The sequence below is a fragment of the Thermobia domestica genome, chromosome 3 (assembly GCF_964235325.1).
Source record: "Thermobia domestica chromosome 3, izTheDome1.hap1.1, whole genome shotgun sequence".
Taxonomy (NCBI): domain Eukaryota; kingdom Metazoa; phylum Arthropoda; class Insecta; order Zygentoma; family Lepismatidae; genus Thermobia; species Thermobia domestica.
In genome coordinates this window covers 166,580,509-166,596,893 of record NC_137456.1, presented here as the reverse complement: position 1 = coordinate 166,596,893, position 16,385 = coordinate 166,580,509, and the positions used below count along the sequence as shown (strand labels likewise).

The window sequence follows — 16,385 nt, the reverse complement described above, 5'->3', positions numbered from 1 at the left end:
TGTTTCATTACTTAATTGTCAAACTGATCCGATTAAATTCTTCAGATCTTTGTACTCGAAGTTTAGGAGTTGTATTGTTAAATTAAAATACAAAAGGTGAAACATATAACTTACGTTCATTATAGATTGAATATTTTGACATTTAATAGAATGAAACGATTATGAATCAAGGATCCCCAATGAAACGATGAGATGTGTACGTGTTAATTTCAAAATCCCGTGTTAATTGTTCACATTACAATTATAATATAATACAATAGAAGATAGTAGTTATCCGTTTTCTTCTAATATTTAATTTCAAGTCACTTTCTGGCATCAATAATTTTTGGTATACCTACCTATACCGGTTACTGTGCATATACCGAATGCTCGCGACAGAGCAACAAACGAATTACCAAGTAATCAAGAAACTATTACGACTATCTGAAGAATGTGACAGAATGATAGTAACAAATAAGGAAGTCTTTCTAAAAATGGAATACCGTAAAGAAAGAAGTACAAACTATAGCATTTAAATGCAGAATTTTGTATAAAATGGTTCTTATATAAAATATACTATGATACTTAGGATAATCTTAATTTTGTACTAGACTAGTAACAAATCACATTCTTTTTGTGATTTTAGCAGTGAGGAAACAGCCGAACCACCCGAAATGATTTTTTTGTTAACATAGCAATTGTGTCGAGCTCGGTCTTTCCATTTCGCTTTCATCAAAATAAGTATTCTAAACGGAATAAAGGAAAACCTTTTCTAAAAACAAGAGTAAAGTATCTCATGATTCCCTGAAGTTATTATTATTATTATTATTATTATTATTATTATTATTATTATTATTATTATTATTATTATTATTATTATTATTATTATTATTATTATTATTATTATTAAGCATTCTGCCTTTATTTAGGTCCTCGGACTTTTTTTTTTTTTAACAGATTTGGGCCTGGAAATATTTCTTCCACGTTTCTCGATCTTCAGCTTCCCCATTTTAACTCCCAAATTTTCTTCTAGTTTTCAAATCATCGATCGGTATGAAGAAGACAAATTTTCCGCAAGATTTGTTCAATCCAATTGGCTTTCCTAGGTAAGATGTTGGCTAGAAGTGTTCTCTTCTCTCCTATCCGTTTTGAAACAACTTTGTTTTCTACTCTCTCTGTCCATTTTACCCTCTTCATTTTCCTCGAACAGCACATTTCGAAGCTCTCTAAATATTTCTTCTCTAACTTCCGTAATGTCCAAGTCTCTGAACCATACAGTCCAATGCTCCATATATAGCACTTGACCAACTTCTTCTTAAGTCCAATATTGAGCCTGGAAATTAAGAGTGATCTTTTCTTGTTGAGTGCTTCTTTGGCTATGGCTATTCTTGATCTAATCTCTTTGGTGCAGTAAGCATCTCACGTCGAAATACTTCCCAGATACTTGAAATTACCGATCTCCTCAAGTTCTCTCTTTTTTTTTTTTTTTTTTTTATTCTGACCCATAAAAGCGCGGGTCAGAATATTCTAATGACTTTCGACCTTTTGATGTTGATTTCTATTCCATATAGGCCTAGTTTCCCAGTGTCAACTATTTTGCCAATCCTCTCCTGTAGTCCTTTGGTTCTAGATATAATAACCGTATCATCTGCATACCAGTGGCGGATAATGTTAGTGTTGCAGCGTTGCGCAACGACCAAAGTATTTCAAGAAAAAAAATATTATTATCAATAGTAGTAAAGAACAGAAAAATACTTTTTAATACTCGAATATATACACTTTAAATAACATATTTTTTACTTCTGTAACTGTCCGTTCCGTTAATTCATTTTAAAAAGCGAAAAATAATCCGTCACAAATTTATATTGTGTTGCAGCGATCATACAACGACCAGATTCCTTCAGCGCGGGAATTGGAGAGAATGTTAAGTCTCCTTTCCCCTATCTCAGAAGTTAAAGGGACTGGTCGTTGCAGTGCTTCTGCAACACAGCACGGTTCCCAGTGAAGGAGGAGGTTTTCGCGCTAAATAAGATTTCTAAATTTTATTTCACTAGCAATTAACAAATGGAATTTGTTTTTATGCATTCATATTTTTAAATTACAGGACCATACTGAAGCAAATCAATATAATGACAATTAAAAAAAGTGATTGCAGAATTACGAAATAAAAAAGAAAACATCTAGTAGAGCAGAAAACAAATGAAAGTAGACCCGCATTTACAAGTTAATTCTTAGCTTATATTGGTAATGAAGGCTTCTTCCACAGTAATTTGTGGTTCACATATTAATAAGTCAATGTGTAGAATCTCCCCCTCCCTCTGGGGATAGCCTAGTATTTTAGTATATACATATTTCTTTTATAAAATAAGTATATTTTATACTCTTGATGATTTCGACATAAAACTGTATGATGGGGAACGCCACATTGAATTTGGGACTAGTTAGCAATGCTCAGGGGCGTAGCCACGAGGGTGGTCCACCGGCTCCGGACCTCCCAAAAATTTCGAAACTTGACTAACATTTGTAGACTTTCCTAACGAACTATACTTGTTTAACAGATAAACGATTGATGTAGGCTAAATATTTTATTTTACGCCTCATCATGTACTCTCTCTTTTCTTAAAAACAATCGTTCTATCATTTTATTTATTTATTTATTTATTTTATTTATTTATTTTTATTTATTTATTTATTTATTTATTTTTTGCTAAGAATATACAGTAGGTGACAGTTATTACTTATCGTCTTTTCGGATGCAGAATAAAAACGTGTATATTGCATAGATGTATCGAACCCCTTCCAACACACATTTCTGGGTGTAGAACTGGCAGTGCTGTTTGTTTTGATGTTTTTAGACTTTTACCTTCTATTAGGTAGGTATACATGCTGATCCTACATCTAGTTGGTTTCGAGGTTCCCTTTCCAGAACATATGACACTGATAAGCATTGTTTCGCCTCATGTGGAAGTATATTGTGTTCATCGTGCATTGCGTAACAACCAAGACGGATGATTTGGGATGTAGTTTTTTTACGCACATGTGTGTGTGTGTGTGTGTTGATGTATGAATATGTGACATTTGGAATTCATATACCAGTACCTCTTTTGTATCACTGTTTTGGTTTTTATTTATTAGATATAATTTTATTGTGTGTGCTTTAATTCTGTAAATAACCTATAAATTCTGAATGAATTGTATACCGTGACTTCTGTAAATAACTTACAAAAAACATTGACCAGCTTGCAACTGAGGAAAAACTTGCAATTAAGGCGTAGACAAAACAAGCAAAGGACAATTCAGGAGAGTGTTAGAAAAAAATCCAGTTTAAATTTACAGGATGTTTTATGGCAGTAATGTTGTTTGCACTAGATACGTTTCCTCAATTTATTTTAAATTTTCTGGATAAACTGTGAATAAAGTGTGTTCAATGGACATTTTTTATAACACTAATCTCTGTTATGAACTCTCTTCAGTCAACGCTGAAGAGAAATTCGGATCAGTGTCAGGGACTGAGTTTGCTAGAATGAATCGTTCGCAATAATCTAGAAAAAATATTTAGTGAATCTACAAAGCTTCTGAAATTAATATTAACTGTACCTATGGCGTCAGCAAAAGACGAAAAGTATTTTTCTACTTGAAAAAGAATTGACACTTTCAAGGAATTGAATGTTCCAAGAAAGGTTATCACCATTAGTTATGCTTTCCATCGAAAAAGACCTGACAATAAGAATTCCAGAGTTCAACCAGCATGTATTAGACAGATTTGCTCCAATCAAAGAGAGGAGAATGAACTTACCAATTAATTAAGGTGATTAATCGGATAAAATGTTCTGCATTTTTTATTTTTTAAAAACAGAATTTCATTTAATTTCACATGTCACATAGCATTTGCATCTAAAGTTATGCTGATTAGTCAATGAGTCCACTTTATATCTTCTGTCTCTTATCGTTCATACTGCAACACCCGAAACCACAATCCACCGGCCGCCACTGCTGCATACCTAATCTTGTTAATGATCTGTCCTCCAATCTTGAAAACCCCAAATTCTTATTAATGCTTCCTTCATTAAACATTCACTGTAAATGTTGAGTAATTGTGGCGACATACTACATCCTTGTCTGACTCCTCTTCCAATCTCCACACTATTGGTTTCTCCTTCATTCAAGCTCAATTTCACTCTTTGTCCTATGTACAGGTTTCGAATGAGTCATCGGTCTTTCCAGTCGACCAGGGAGACGAAACTTGGTATATAAATTCCTCATTAAAAGTAAGCGATCTCGTGTTTCAACATTTTTGAAAATTTTACTTCCAAAGGAAGAAGGGCAATTTATATAATATAAACTTCCGATTTTGTAAGAGGAAACGCTAAGACGTTTGAAATGAACTTCTGATTATCGTTAGTACTTGATTGGAGCCGTGTTTACATAAGTTCATACCAAATACGTATTTTTCATTTATCTAATTCTTCCTGTACGAAAAACAGACATTTCAGCTAGTTTTAAATTTAAAAAAAGACATGTGATAACCAGACGAACAGATTAATTGATGCTTATTGTAATTTAGATAATGTGTTAATTTATCTTTTTAACTTCTTGAACTATTCACAAAAAAAAATAAAGAAAAGAAAAGAAAAAAGAAAGAAAGAAAGAAAGAAAAGAAAAATTAACAGTTTCTCTTCTCTATACACGTTTACAGCAAAAATTACAAACAATTAATAGCAATTATGTACATGTCTACTATTTAAAATCTAAAATTAAAAATAACTGATTGTCGACGGAATTGCCTGTTATAAAACTACTTCACTTAATTTTTACCTCATTTCCGCGTCAACATGAAATGTAATCGCCTTTTCCATTTAACACAATTATTGCTTGTTGTTGCCTCTATGAAGGACATATACAAAAACTATATATTGGGACACTACACATGAATACACCTGTGATTTTAATAACATTTAGTTCTCGAGAAATGTTGGGAAAAAATGTTTATACGTGTACATACAGTATTTATTTCTGTCTTCATGTTTGCAACTAATTGTAACCTTAAATTTAGGAAAGAATAAAAGAAAATGATACCAGTAATTGCCTCTGATTCTTCTCACGGAAAAGTACAAACAAGATCATTTAGGCTAAATACGTATAAAAATGTTTTAATTTTCTAAGAATTTCATCGTATGAAGTTTTTAGTTGCGTTTATAAACTCTACTGATACAATGCACCATAGTTTTTCTAGTTTCTTTCCCTTCCCTTTTAAATTCTGAATTGAACATATGAAATGTAACAATTTATTTAATGAAATTAGCTGTAAAAAGAAGTGTCTGCTTACCTATACACTTGTGACTGCTGGCAATTCGTAATAATCTCCATATGTGTAGATCTGTGCGATGTTTCGATATACCGATCGAAGATTTCAAATATCGATATCAAAATATCGATATATCAATATTTTGATATTTCAATGCCCTATCGATCAATATTTTCAAATATTGAAATACTATGTAAAAGTATCGCCGTATTGATCGATATTTTCAAATATTGAAATACGATATAAAAGTATCACAAATCAGTACATTAAGATTTTGTTATTTTTGATACTTCGAGGTATCGATCGATATTTTCAAATATTGTAATACGTTGTAAAAACATCACTGATCGATACATCAATATTATGTTATTCTTGATATTTTGATATATTGATCGATATTTTCAATTGGCTACATATTGATGTAAAATACTACTGATCCGTATATAAATTATTTTCAAATATCTTATATTAAAGGTCAGCATGTTAAAGGAAAAAAAAATCGTAATGGTTTATTCGTCAAGAATTCAAGTATTTCGGAAGGAAATTAATACGTTGTACGACACATCTTAAAGCATATTTTAAACTTAATTGTAATAAAAACGGTAAAGTAAATAAATAAACAATTAATTTAAAGTGAAAATTTATTCTTATATGTAAAAACATAAAGTAGTCATTATTCAAAAAATCTCCATTCATTTAATAATAAACTCGATTTGACTTCTGAATTATTTTCATATTTCAGATATATTGATCGATTTTCAAATATCGAAAAATCATTATCAAAATGTCATACTCATCAATATATTAACATTCCTATATCTTTCGATATTTGACATTTCAATATCCGTTATTTCATTATTTTTCGACCTTTTGAAATTTCAGTATTCAAAATTTCGATATTTAACAATGTTTCTATATATATCCATATTTTCGATATTTTTGATATTTCGATATATTGATTAGTTCTCTGAAATTTATCGATATCGAATTTTTGTTATTCCCATCCAGATATTGCACAGTCTTACTTACGAAAGGACGCAGTTTGATAGACGACTGTGTTAATGCCGTAAAGCACTCGTGAGATTCATTTTGTAAAGCGCTAGTTGTAGCATGTTTGTTGTGTGCTGGATGTTAGGAATGCCATCAAGTCTGTGTTTTTTAAGGCAGCTTTTCGTTTTGAAATGGAAGAAAGACGCATGATGCTAATAATGAGTCAGGAAACAGGTTGGTTAATGTAATAATAATAATAATAATAATAATAATAATAATAATAATAATAATAATAATAATAATAATAATAATAATAATAATAATAATAATAATAATAATAATAATAATTCTAGTTTTACATAATACGATTATGCCCTTTAGACTAAAGGAGACAGATGATTAATGAAAGTGAATGATTGTGAAAGAATTGGTGGAATGAAGATGTGGGAGAAATGAGAGAACGCCAAGAAAACCCACAAACACAATGTTTCTCACCACAATTGGCCTGGGATCGAATCAGGAACCCTCGTAGAAGACAGTAGCATTATATTACTGAACCACCGTATCCCTCTTCTCCCGAAAACATAATACAATAATAATAGTAGTATAAAAGAGAAAGTAAGCTATACAGAAAGAAAAATGTGAATGTAATTGAAACTTTGTCTTAATTTGTCAGATTCCGAATGAATTTTTCAAATATCCCTGAAAATTATGAATCTCAAAAATTAGTTTTGACAGCATTTAGAGGTAAGGTACACTTTGGATTACATGAAGCGTACCTTTTTGATACTCAGTACATTGTACTTACGAAAATAAATATTGTGTTTTAATGTTAAACTAAAATACGAATCGTCTAACGTGGGATCATAAGCGAAGATTCTCGCAGTGACTTAACTTCAACTAATATTTCTCATATCACGTCTAGAATCACACTCCACTAGATCTAAGGGACATGGTAAGGAAGTCGGAAAGGCTATAGCATTTACTGCGCAAGTACCAGGATTCGATCCCAGGTAGAAGAGGGAATTTCTCTTGTTCTAATGTGATCCTGAGATTCTCCTAGCTTTATAAAATGTGTACCTGGGGCAACTTGGAGAGTTAAAGGAATCACACAGAAAAAAACGTATGTGGCGTGCGTAAAAACGTAGGTTACATGTGTAAATCCAGTAATTTTTGGATTTAACGTATGACTATATGTAACATCCAGTATCAAATGTATAACTGAAAGCGGTGGCCCCTCGCAGGGTAGTCGCTAACGCTCTCGCCTTTGCTACGAGCGATCCTAATTTCGATTTCCGGTGAGGGCACTCGGTCGAAAAAGTGTAAAGAGCTTGCCATCCTGAATGAGGTTTTCCTTTGTTTTCCTCATTCACATCAGATAAATGCCGGATTAGTACCTAATTTATGGTTCTCAGGCCGCTTCCTTCCTTTCCTTTCCCCGGATAACGTGCTCGCCGAGGAATATCATCCCTCCTACGTGACTGGATAAATGGCCATAGATGCTAAAAGCCCAGAAATCTAAAATCCTAAATCCTAAAACTGTATGCGTATGATTTACAATACTTTCCGTATAACGTGTTTCACCTATACGTACTTTCCGTATTAAAGAAGGAATTGCATATAGATGATAAGGATCTCACATGAAGATGGACGTATATAACATATAGCTGACGTATGTAATATACGAAAGACAGTTAGATGTCAGACACCCTACAGCGGCTTGATGTAACACCTAAGCAGAAAAAAGGATGTACGTATGTGGTATATGGATAACATATGTTCCGTACAGATTTCCGTAGTAAATATATGGATTCCGGGGACCACTGTCCGGATAACGGATTTTTCTTAGTGCAGGAGCGTAGTGCTAACTACATCACTATGAGTACGGAAAACAAGACAATGTATATTTACATCTATACACAGCTTTTGGACCTTTATAGTCTGTTCCAAAACGGAAGAGGGTGACTCTTATTTTTTACTTTTGCTCACTAGATCTCATGCTTAAAGTTTTGACACACTTCTCCGCAATAATGATTCACATGATTTCCCTCTAATCGAAACTACTAGTAGCCCTTGTTTAGCACGATCGGAGATTTTCTCCGGGAGGAATTTCAGAGCTCCAGGAGGAAATACCCTCCTCCGAGACCCTTCTGAAATCATCACGGCCTACTTCTTGCTCATAACATCAATCCGACATCATGCGTTGTGAGATTCAAGTCAAGCGAACTTGAGTTCTGAACTCTTTAGGGCGATCTTCAAGGGCTCGTAGTCACTCCGCTTGAAATTTGAATTTCAACATTGATTTAAAACAAAATTAGGCTATTAAGCCATCGTCTGCTCTATCAAAATGTTCTGCCACCACTTCCCTTGCGATACTTGTTCCATTACCAGAAACTTAGGAATAAATTATCCAAGTTGAACAACTTTAAAGCTCAAAGTGGTACACTCGCTGTCTAATGTTCACCTATATCATCAAAATGTTCTGCTACCCTTATCACACATGTTCTGCTACCAATAAGTTCAGAATGCATTAACCAAGTTCAATCAATTTTATTTGTCATAGAGAAAATACAGATAAATATCAAAATAATAGAAATAGCTGGAGTTGTAAACACGTCAGACGTCTGGATTGGCAACGGTCAGGAGGGGACTGCAGTGCCGTGCTGTTGGAAGTAATGTGTCAGGCAAACTACATGCTACGTGAGAAGTAGTGAACCAGGAGTGTTTATTTACAGAGCTGGACGTGGTTTGAGAAACATTAAGATGAAGTTGAACATATCTCCTTTGGCTTCCAATTCCCAGATCTGAACATAATTGAACATCCGTGGTCAGTTTTAGAATCCGGCCCAGATTTCCCCCTCCTTCCTCTCTCATGGAACTGAATGATAGGCTACCTGCTTGCGGAATGGTATAATATTCCATTTACTATCATTCACCACCCTATGACTCTATTCCTCGTCGCAGGAGAGCTATTCTGAGGGTGAAAGGTAGTCCAACAGCATACTAATCAGTATGTTGCACTATTCCAGGTGTTTGGTGTTTCTATTATTTTGATAACCATGTATATATCCTCAACAAGTTACTGAAAACCATTCGGAATTCCCTATTTATTCGAAACTTACTGATAAGTAGACATCGGATTTTTATGCAAATACATATTTTGTTTGCTTATATGTATCTTCGTTAAACTTAGTAGGGGTTTCTAATAACAATAATACAGCTCGAAAGTTCTATAGTGCATATAAATGCATATTTTAAAGGTTAAAGCATATATTAGTACGTAAGAGCATATTCTATAAACTTTTATTTCAGATGTATGCTTATAACATGGAAAAAACCTAGTTTTAGCTTGTATTTTCAATACATTTATATGACTATGCAATATAATGGCTTTTTGGATTGAAGGATGGAAGAGTGCCTAGTTTATTAAGGACCAATAACGTTAGTAACAGATCAGCAGAGCAAAGACGCTTACAATTGCCACGATGTTAAGAGAAATCTGAGAATGATAAAGACATTCTAATATCGTGTCGATATCAATTCAGAAACAAGAGACGAGATAAATGCTGCTCAGTGAATGTTTAATTCTAGTTGATGAGGTTCGACACGAGTTCCAGTCAGTTTCTGATAAATTTGAGCACTCTGTGGAAAAGAAATCGATGGAAGTTATTGACAGAAACTCTGACTATAAAACAATTGAAGCCATGGGGAAAATGCCTTCAAGGGTTAAATTTCAATTTGCTAGAAAATATAGATACTGAACTTGCTCCTCTCTATAACTATTCTCCAATAACATCTATTGATGTTAATAGGTCTTTTTTTTTTTTTTGTACAATTGTCACAAACTGACATCAAAAAATAAAGATAATAGCATCTTGTGATATACTGTAAGTCTAATTACGGGAAGGAACAAATTCTTAAAAAAAAAAAACGAAAACTTTATATTTCATGTGCAAATCTTTGTCACAACTTTGCTGCATCTTTGAAAATACTCTCTTTTATTGCACTAGTAGTGCATATTAAGTGCATATTTAACAGCATAGTTGCATTCATATTTTATGAATACTAATAAGATAGCAAGAATAGGTAGTACTCTTGCTGGTGGTAGTACATATGAATCAATGTTAAAATACGACACGAAAAGAAAAGAAAGAAAGAACAAATTTGAAAATTCGCGACATCCTGTTTTTTTTTTTTTTTTTTTTTTTTTTTACAAAATGAAAAGCAAGATACGATTCAGTAGAATTGACTGTGCCTGTAATTAGGTGCATATGTAGAGAAATTCTGCTAAAAAAAAAAAAAAAAAAAAAGTATATATTAATAGCGTTTTTCAAAACTGGTAGCTGAACAGGAATTGTACGTTCATTTCTTAACAACGATAATTTATCTTTAATCGAATTGTCTCGTCTACTGCATGACTTGTCTGGCATTGTAGTTGCATGACACTTGCAAAAATACGATAATGATAATCGTTTTCAGGAAATATAGACGATTTTTTTTGTATATAGTGCAGGCATTCCATTAGCTGTAAATAGAAGACAAAAAAAAAAAAAGCCAGAAATAAAAAAGGCAGTTGGTAAATATGTTAAGACGAAAATAAGAGTGTTAGCTGATGGCATTTGGAAAATCCTTCAATGTTATTTTTTACAACATAATTACTGTAGTACTAGTGAGATGTTTGTCACTTACAATAATTACTTGCACGATAGGGATAATTGCTAACACGTGCCTATTCTTTTATTATTCGGCGTATGAGTGATATTATAGAAAAAAAATATATATCTAAGCAATCTGATAAATCTGTAAAGCTTGCATGTCTGTCTCAAACATTGCTGCAGATAGTTGGTTAGAAATCATCATTGAAGGATAATATAGTGTTGACTGAAATAGTTATAACCTTTTGGGGTGCCTTAAAGGCGATGGTGATTTCAATCGGAGAGAGAGAAACGAACATCAATCTTGAAGAACTCAACATAGCATGGAACACTCGTTTCAGTGTCAGTGAAGACATTAAGTGCGAATGTGAAATAAATGGAATAGCAGGAATAACGAAAGAGTTATTTAGGAAGAAGTAAAGTAGACTTATATTTTGTGGGTTTGTAAGAAAAGAATTAAATGAAGTGTTTCATGTGCAAAATTATACTATATGAGGAAGAAACATGGGCGAGTAAGGGTAGCTATAGAGAAGGATGCAGAGTATTATCTGGATCGAAAGGTAAACCAATTAGGGAGTGTTGGGAACATGTAGTAAGGAAGGAAAGAAGGATATGTAGTTCAAAAAAGAGGAAAAGAAATTGATTCGACAATATCTGAAAAGAAACTATATTTTGAGAGGCATAGAAGAGGGTATAGTGGAAGGAAAACGGGGAAAGAGGAGAAAGAGATAACGAGAGAAGAAAAGAGAGATATTAAAACGGGCAATTGCTAGGTAAAGATGAAGAGTGATTAGCGTTCTTGTGGTTTACGTCCTTACGCAACACGACGTTCCCTACCACACTATCCTGCTTTCAGGAAAGCCGGTTACAGGATCAGTGATGGAACGGGACACAACCTTCGATACCCGTGACCTAGTGACCTTGACAGACCCGTGTCCCAAAATGACCCTGTAAGATCCTGATGTGTTCAAAACCTGAGACGACGAAATATCATCATATACATGGAGCGTATGTATGAAACTACCAAAGTATTTCTAACAAGCACGATTCTCTCCTCTCTTTTATCACTAAATTAATATTTTTTTCTCTCTCTCTCTTAATGCGTCTTAATGTGACACGGCATTGTACTGAGAAATATGAGTTTACCTTGCCATACAGACAAGACTAGGATGTCTGGCCAGGAAACAATTTTGTACAGGGTGAGATATAAAGTAAATATGGCATTATGTCAATCCGAAAACAAAACAGTATGAAATGAACTAGTGTATGAGTGTAACTGAGTGAATGGAGAGATGTGGACGGCAAATGTTCAATTTTTGTTAATAAAAATTTCATACGCTTACCGTCAGTTTAATCTCCCTGACTTCAGGGATTCGTGAGATACGTACTTTTCTAGCACCCTAAAAAAAATCTATTATCCACTTCCCCTTGGGATATGTACTTTAAAAATCCTTTCGTAAACCCGACGTAGAAATTTCTGCAACTCCTCATCGACAATGTGCTTGTTAAACTTAAGTCTGATAACGATTTTTCTCGGTCAGCTCTGAAAAACTCAGCAAGAAGTATCACCTCTCTGTCACCATACAACATCTTTTCCATATCGACAATGTCAGTTGGCAATGTCGAATCATGGAGAACAGAAACTTCATCTACCACACCTTCGATAGGGAATCTTGTGCGTAAATTATCAATTAAAGCCAGATAAACTAATGATTTCTTATTTGTTTATAAATTTAATTTTTGTAATTACACATGAAAGTGTGATGTCATTACCAAGTTCCCTCCTCCCCTAGAAAGCAAAAGGGAATGAGTTTCCAGGGAAGTGTTCAGAGGTGAATGTGAATTTCTCTCCTTCTTCCCCTTCAATTACCACATTGCTGTTTGTCATGGGCCAAATTACGATTAATTTCAATTAAATTATCATAGTATGATTATTTCCTTGTTGAATTATCGATATTTTTCAGTGGAAAAAAAGGATGAAATTTGAAAGTCCCATAAGTAGATCAACATAAAGAAAAAAAAGTGTAAAAATTTCCATATAATTATGCGTACAACCAAACTTAAAATTTCAGTGTAATTAAGCTTACAGTTTTGTGTCTATTTTTCTCACAACTTTATGAGTTGATTGCCCTATGCTGTAAGCGCTTTATATAATAAACATAAGCTTCAGTAACTGTATTTTTTGTTTCTGATTTCTCTTAACTAATCTCGATCGTTTTCAATCATTTTTACAAACCAACTCACTACCAATTTTCCATGTATAGAAAGTGCTCCCTCCCCTCCCTAAAGGATAATTTTTAAAAAAATGCTAGAATACGTTCTGCTTATTTTCAATAAAGAGTTAATACACTGAATTTCAGCTCAGTAAGTTTAACGGCTTGCCAGATACTCATTTTTTTTTCGCAAAAATTCGGATCCTCACCCTCCTTAGTATATGTAGCTATTATAATGAAAGCAATATAACATCCCAATTTGGATTAAGGCCTAACTACATACCAAACGTCATTTCATTTGACTTTGCAATTCGGCCGTGATGATCAGGCACGCATAGTTACATTCAAATTTTTATATAATAATTTATATATTACAGTGACTCAAAAATGTATTTTTTTCAGTAGTTAGCTCCTCTAAAAACTCACAGGCCTTGAAAGCCAAGTAGTAGTATAAGTCCTATTGCTATTATTATAATTGCAAATATCAATATCCAAAAGTACCTGAAGTTCTTTTTTCATTTACAGTTAGATATATTCACCTCAGGTAAGTAGACAGAAACAAATGGAAAAGGAAGGGAAATGAAGATCTTGAAAGTAAAACGCAGACATATTTACCAGTCTTTAGAAGATACTGTCTACAATGCAGTGAGCAGAGTGAGTCTGTAGGTCAGACTGAGTCGGTGGGTCGCAACGGCTCATGGTGGGTGGTGGATCGCAGTGGGTCACGGTGGGTGGTGGGTCACAGTGGGTCAGATACGGTTGACCCATGACCCACTGACCTACTCAGAAAACTTGACCCACTCCATCTCTGACATAGACCTAACCACGACGCTCATATTCCTAACAATGACACAAATATCCCAAACTGTATGACACATATAGTCATATTCCTAAAAGTGACACACATATTCCAAACAGTATAACATATTTGGTTGTAACGTCGACGCTCATATTCCTAAAAAATAATCACATACTCCTAACAGTATGACACTCATAGTCCTGACAGTGACACTCATATTCCTAACAGTGATACACATATTCCAAACTATGTGACATTCAGTTCTAACAGCGACCTATATTTCTATAAGTGACACAAATATGCCAGACTGTATGACGTACATTGACCAGCGACCTTCATATTTCTAATAGCGACACACATACTCCTAACAGTATGACACACATAATTCTAACAGTAACCCACCTACTACTTGTACGGTAAGTTTTTTGGTTTAAAACATAAGTGATTAGTGATTATAAACTTGTCTACTATACATACTATCATACACATTTTCTTGCCAGAATACTGATGTGAATTGTGTAATATAATTTAATTTTTATGTGATTCGAAACTCATAAATTTGAAATTGAAAACTAAAAGCAACGCATGTCCTGAGTCTCAGAAGTTCACAGAGGCAACTCTTTCAAGAAAGAAAGGAAAGAACTACGTCTATAAAAATTTCCAACTGAAATTACCCTGTCTCATTATAAATGTTGTATACTCTACACAATGATGATAAACAGAGAAAGTAAGGTACTAGCTGAAAGATATATATATATATACTAACTAACCTTTCTTCATGCGTATGTATCTGCATCCCAAATCACTATTTATGGAAAAATCAACAGCAACATAACTGAACTTAAGATTGATATATCTGAAATGATTGGTTCAACCTTCTTATAGTAGCACCTAACGAGAAACTGAACATCCTGGAGGAAGATGCTGCGATTTGTTCCTTTGCTTGGTAATGAGGTCATTGGAAGGTATTCCTCTTCCCCTCCCTTCCCGCACATATGGAGAAAGACATTGCAATGCAATTCTCTCTCCACGCACTATCCTCATCCCTTCTTCTTATCCTTTGGAAGGATATATATACTTACTTAAATATGAGCATCGTTTCTCCTTCCTGTTTCAATATAATAAGAAATACTTAAGAGCTTTCACTGTCAGACAATGGGGTCTTCAAACTTTGGTGTTTAACTTAATGCTACTACCTTGGGTGAGTTTATTCTTACTTTTTCCTTCTTCTTTTTAAGGGACAATTTGCAACGGTACATTGGCACAGATGATAGATACAGTACTTGAGGAAACCATGCTTTCTTGGGGACTGCAACTTAACGGGAATATATCCGGTTTCCTTCCTTTCTGCTCAAGGTAGGCGGAGGGTTTGTCTTTTCTAAAGACCACACAATAGTGTGAAATGAGGTGGAGCTAAAGGTGCTTCTGAAGAAATTTCCTTTGGAAAACTCAGGAATGTTGTAGATAAACGATCTTACTCACTTTCAGGACCATTTCTATTTTCCCCTATATATAGTCTTCCCTTTCGTACAGGTAGAATAAATATCCAGGCTCCCTTTCATCTTCAGCATCTGAAGATGAAAGTGAAAGGTAACTGTTTTAAACAATAAAGAAAATAAGAGGATATACTTCCACATAGTAGATTGTACACTTCAGCACAGGATGTCGATATAATGTCCAGGTCTTTACTTCATGTAGTAAACTTTAGAGCATTGTTGCAATATCCACGGATATCAATAAGGAAAGACATAGGTATGCAATAGATGTAAATGCCTTTTTTTTAATGATTACTCACGTTTCTTCTAAAAGATTTCTGGTCACATCCCCAGTGTAGCATGTTATCAACGCCTGATGTTTTGTGATTTATGTGAACAGTAGTTTCATTTTATAAATATCTGGATGTAGTGTATAAATAACTGGATCGGTCATCTTCGATTATTTGTACGTTGTCACCCTCCTCCCATACCCCTAGGGATGAGTGTCATATACAGGGTATTTCAAAACAACACCGACGACGTTTGGGAGGTGATTCCTGACATCAAGGTCGTGTCCAAAAGTGCATAGTGCACACTCCAAGTCTACAAATGAAGTGCACACTACATAGTGTACACTTCGTTAAATTAGCTTTTGATCCACACTTGCTTACAGCGCCTCATCGTGGTGGAATATGGAACATTGATAACAAAAGAAGGGAGAGAATTTCACATACTAGAAAAAAATAACGTTTTTTTTAATCAATGACTTTCCAGTTATATTGATGATAAATATATCGTACAGATTGACAATATGGGGTAACCATAAAATAACTTCAGAGTTTGTTTCATGTATGCCAACAGCTTCAGCTTTGCCCTATCTGCAAATATTTATCAGCATAAAAACAACTAAACTATTGGCGGTGTTCTATTTTATTAGGCATGCCTGCGCGAGGGAATATTTATCAATCC

The 16,385-nt window shown here is 34.0% G+C and overlaps 1 long non-coding RNA gene across 1 annotated transcript in view; it reads right to left on the bottom strand.

Moving 5' to 3' along the window:
• The window catches only part of LOC145681545 (uncharacterized), a 132,405-nt gene extending 117,352 nt beyond the window's left edge, over positions 1 to 15,053 (bottom strand). Inside the window, exon 1 of the long non-coding RNA XR_014130807.1 lies at positions 14,712 to 15,053. This is a non-coding gene — a long non-coding RNA (uncharacterized LOC145681545). The remainder of the gene's footprint in view (positions 1 to 14,711) is intronic.
• Positions 15,054 to 16,385: the final 1,332 nt, after the last annotated feature.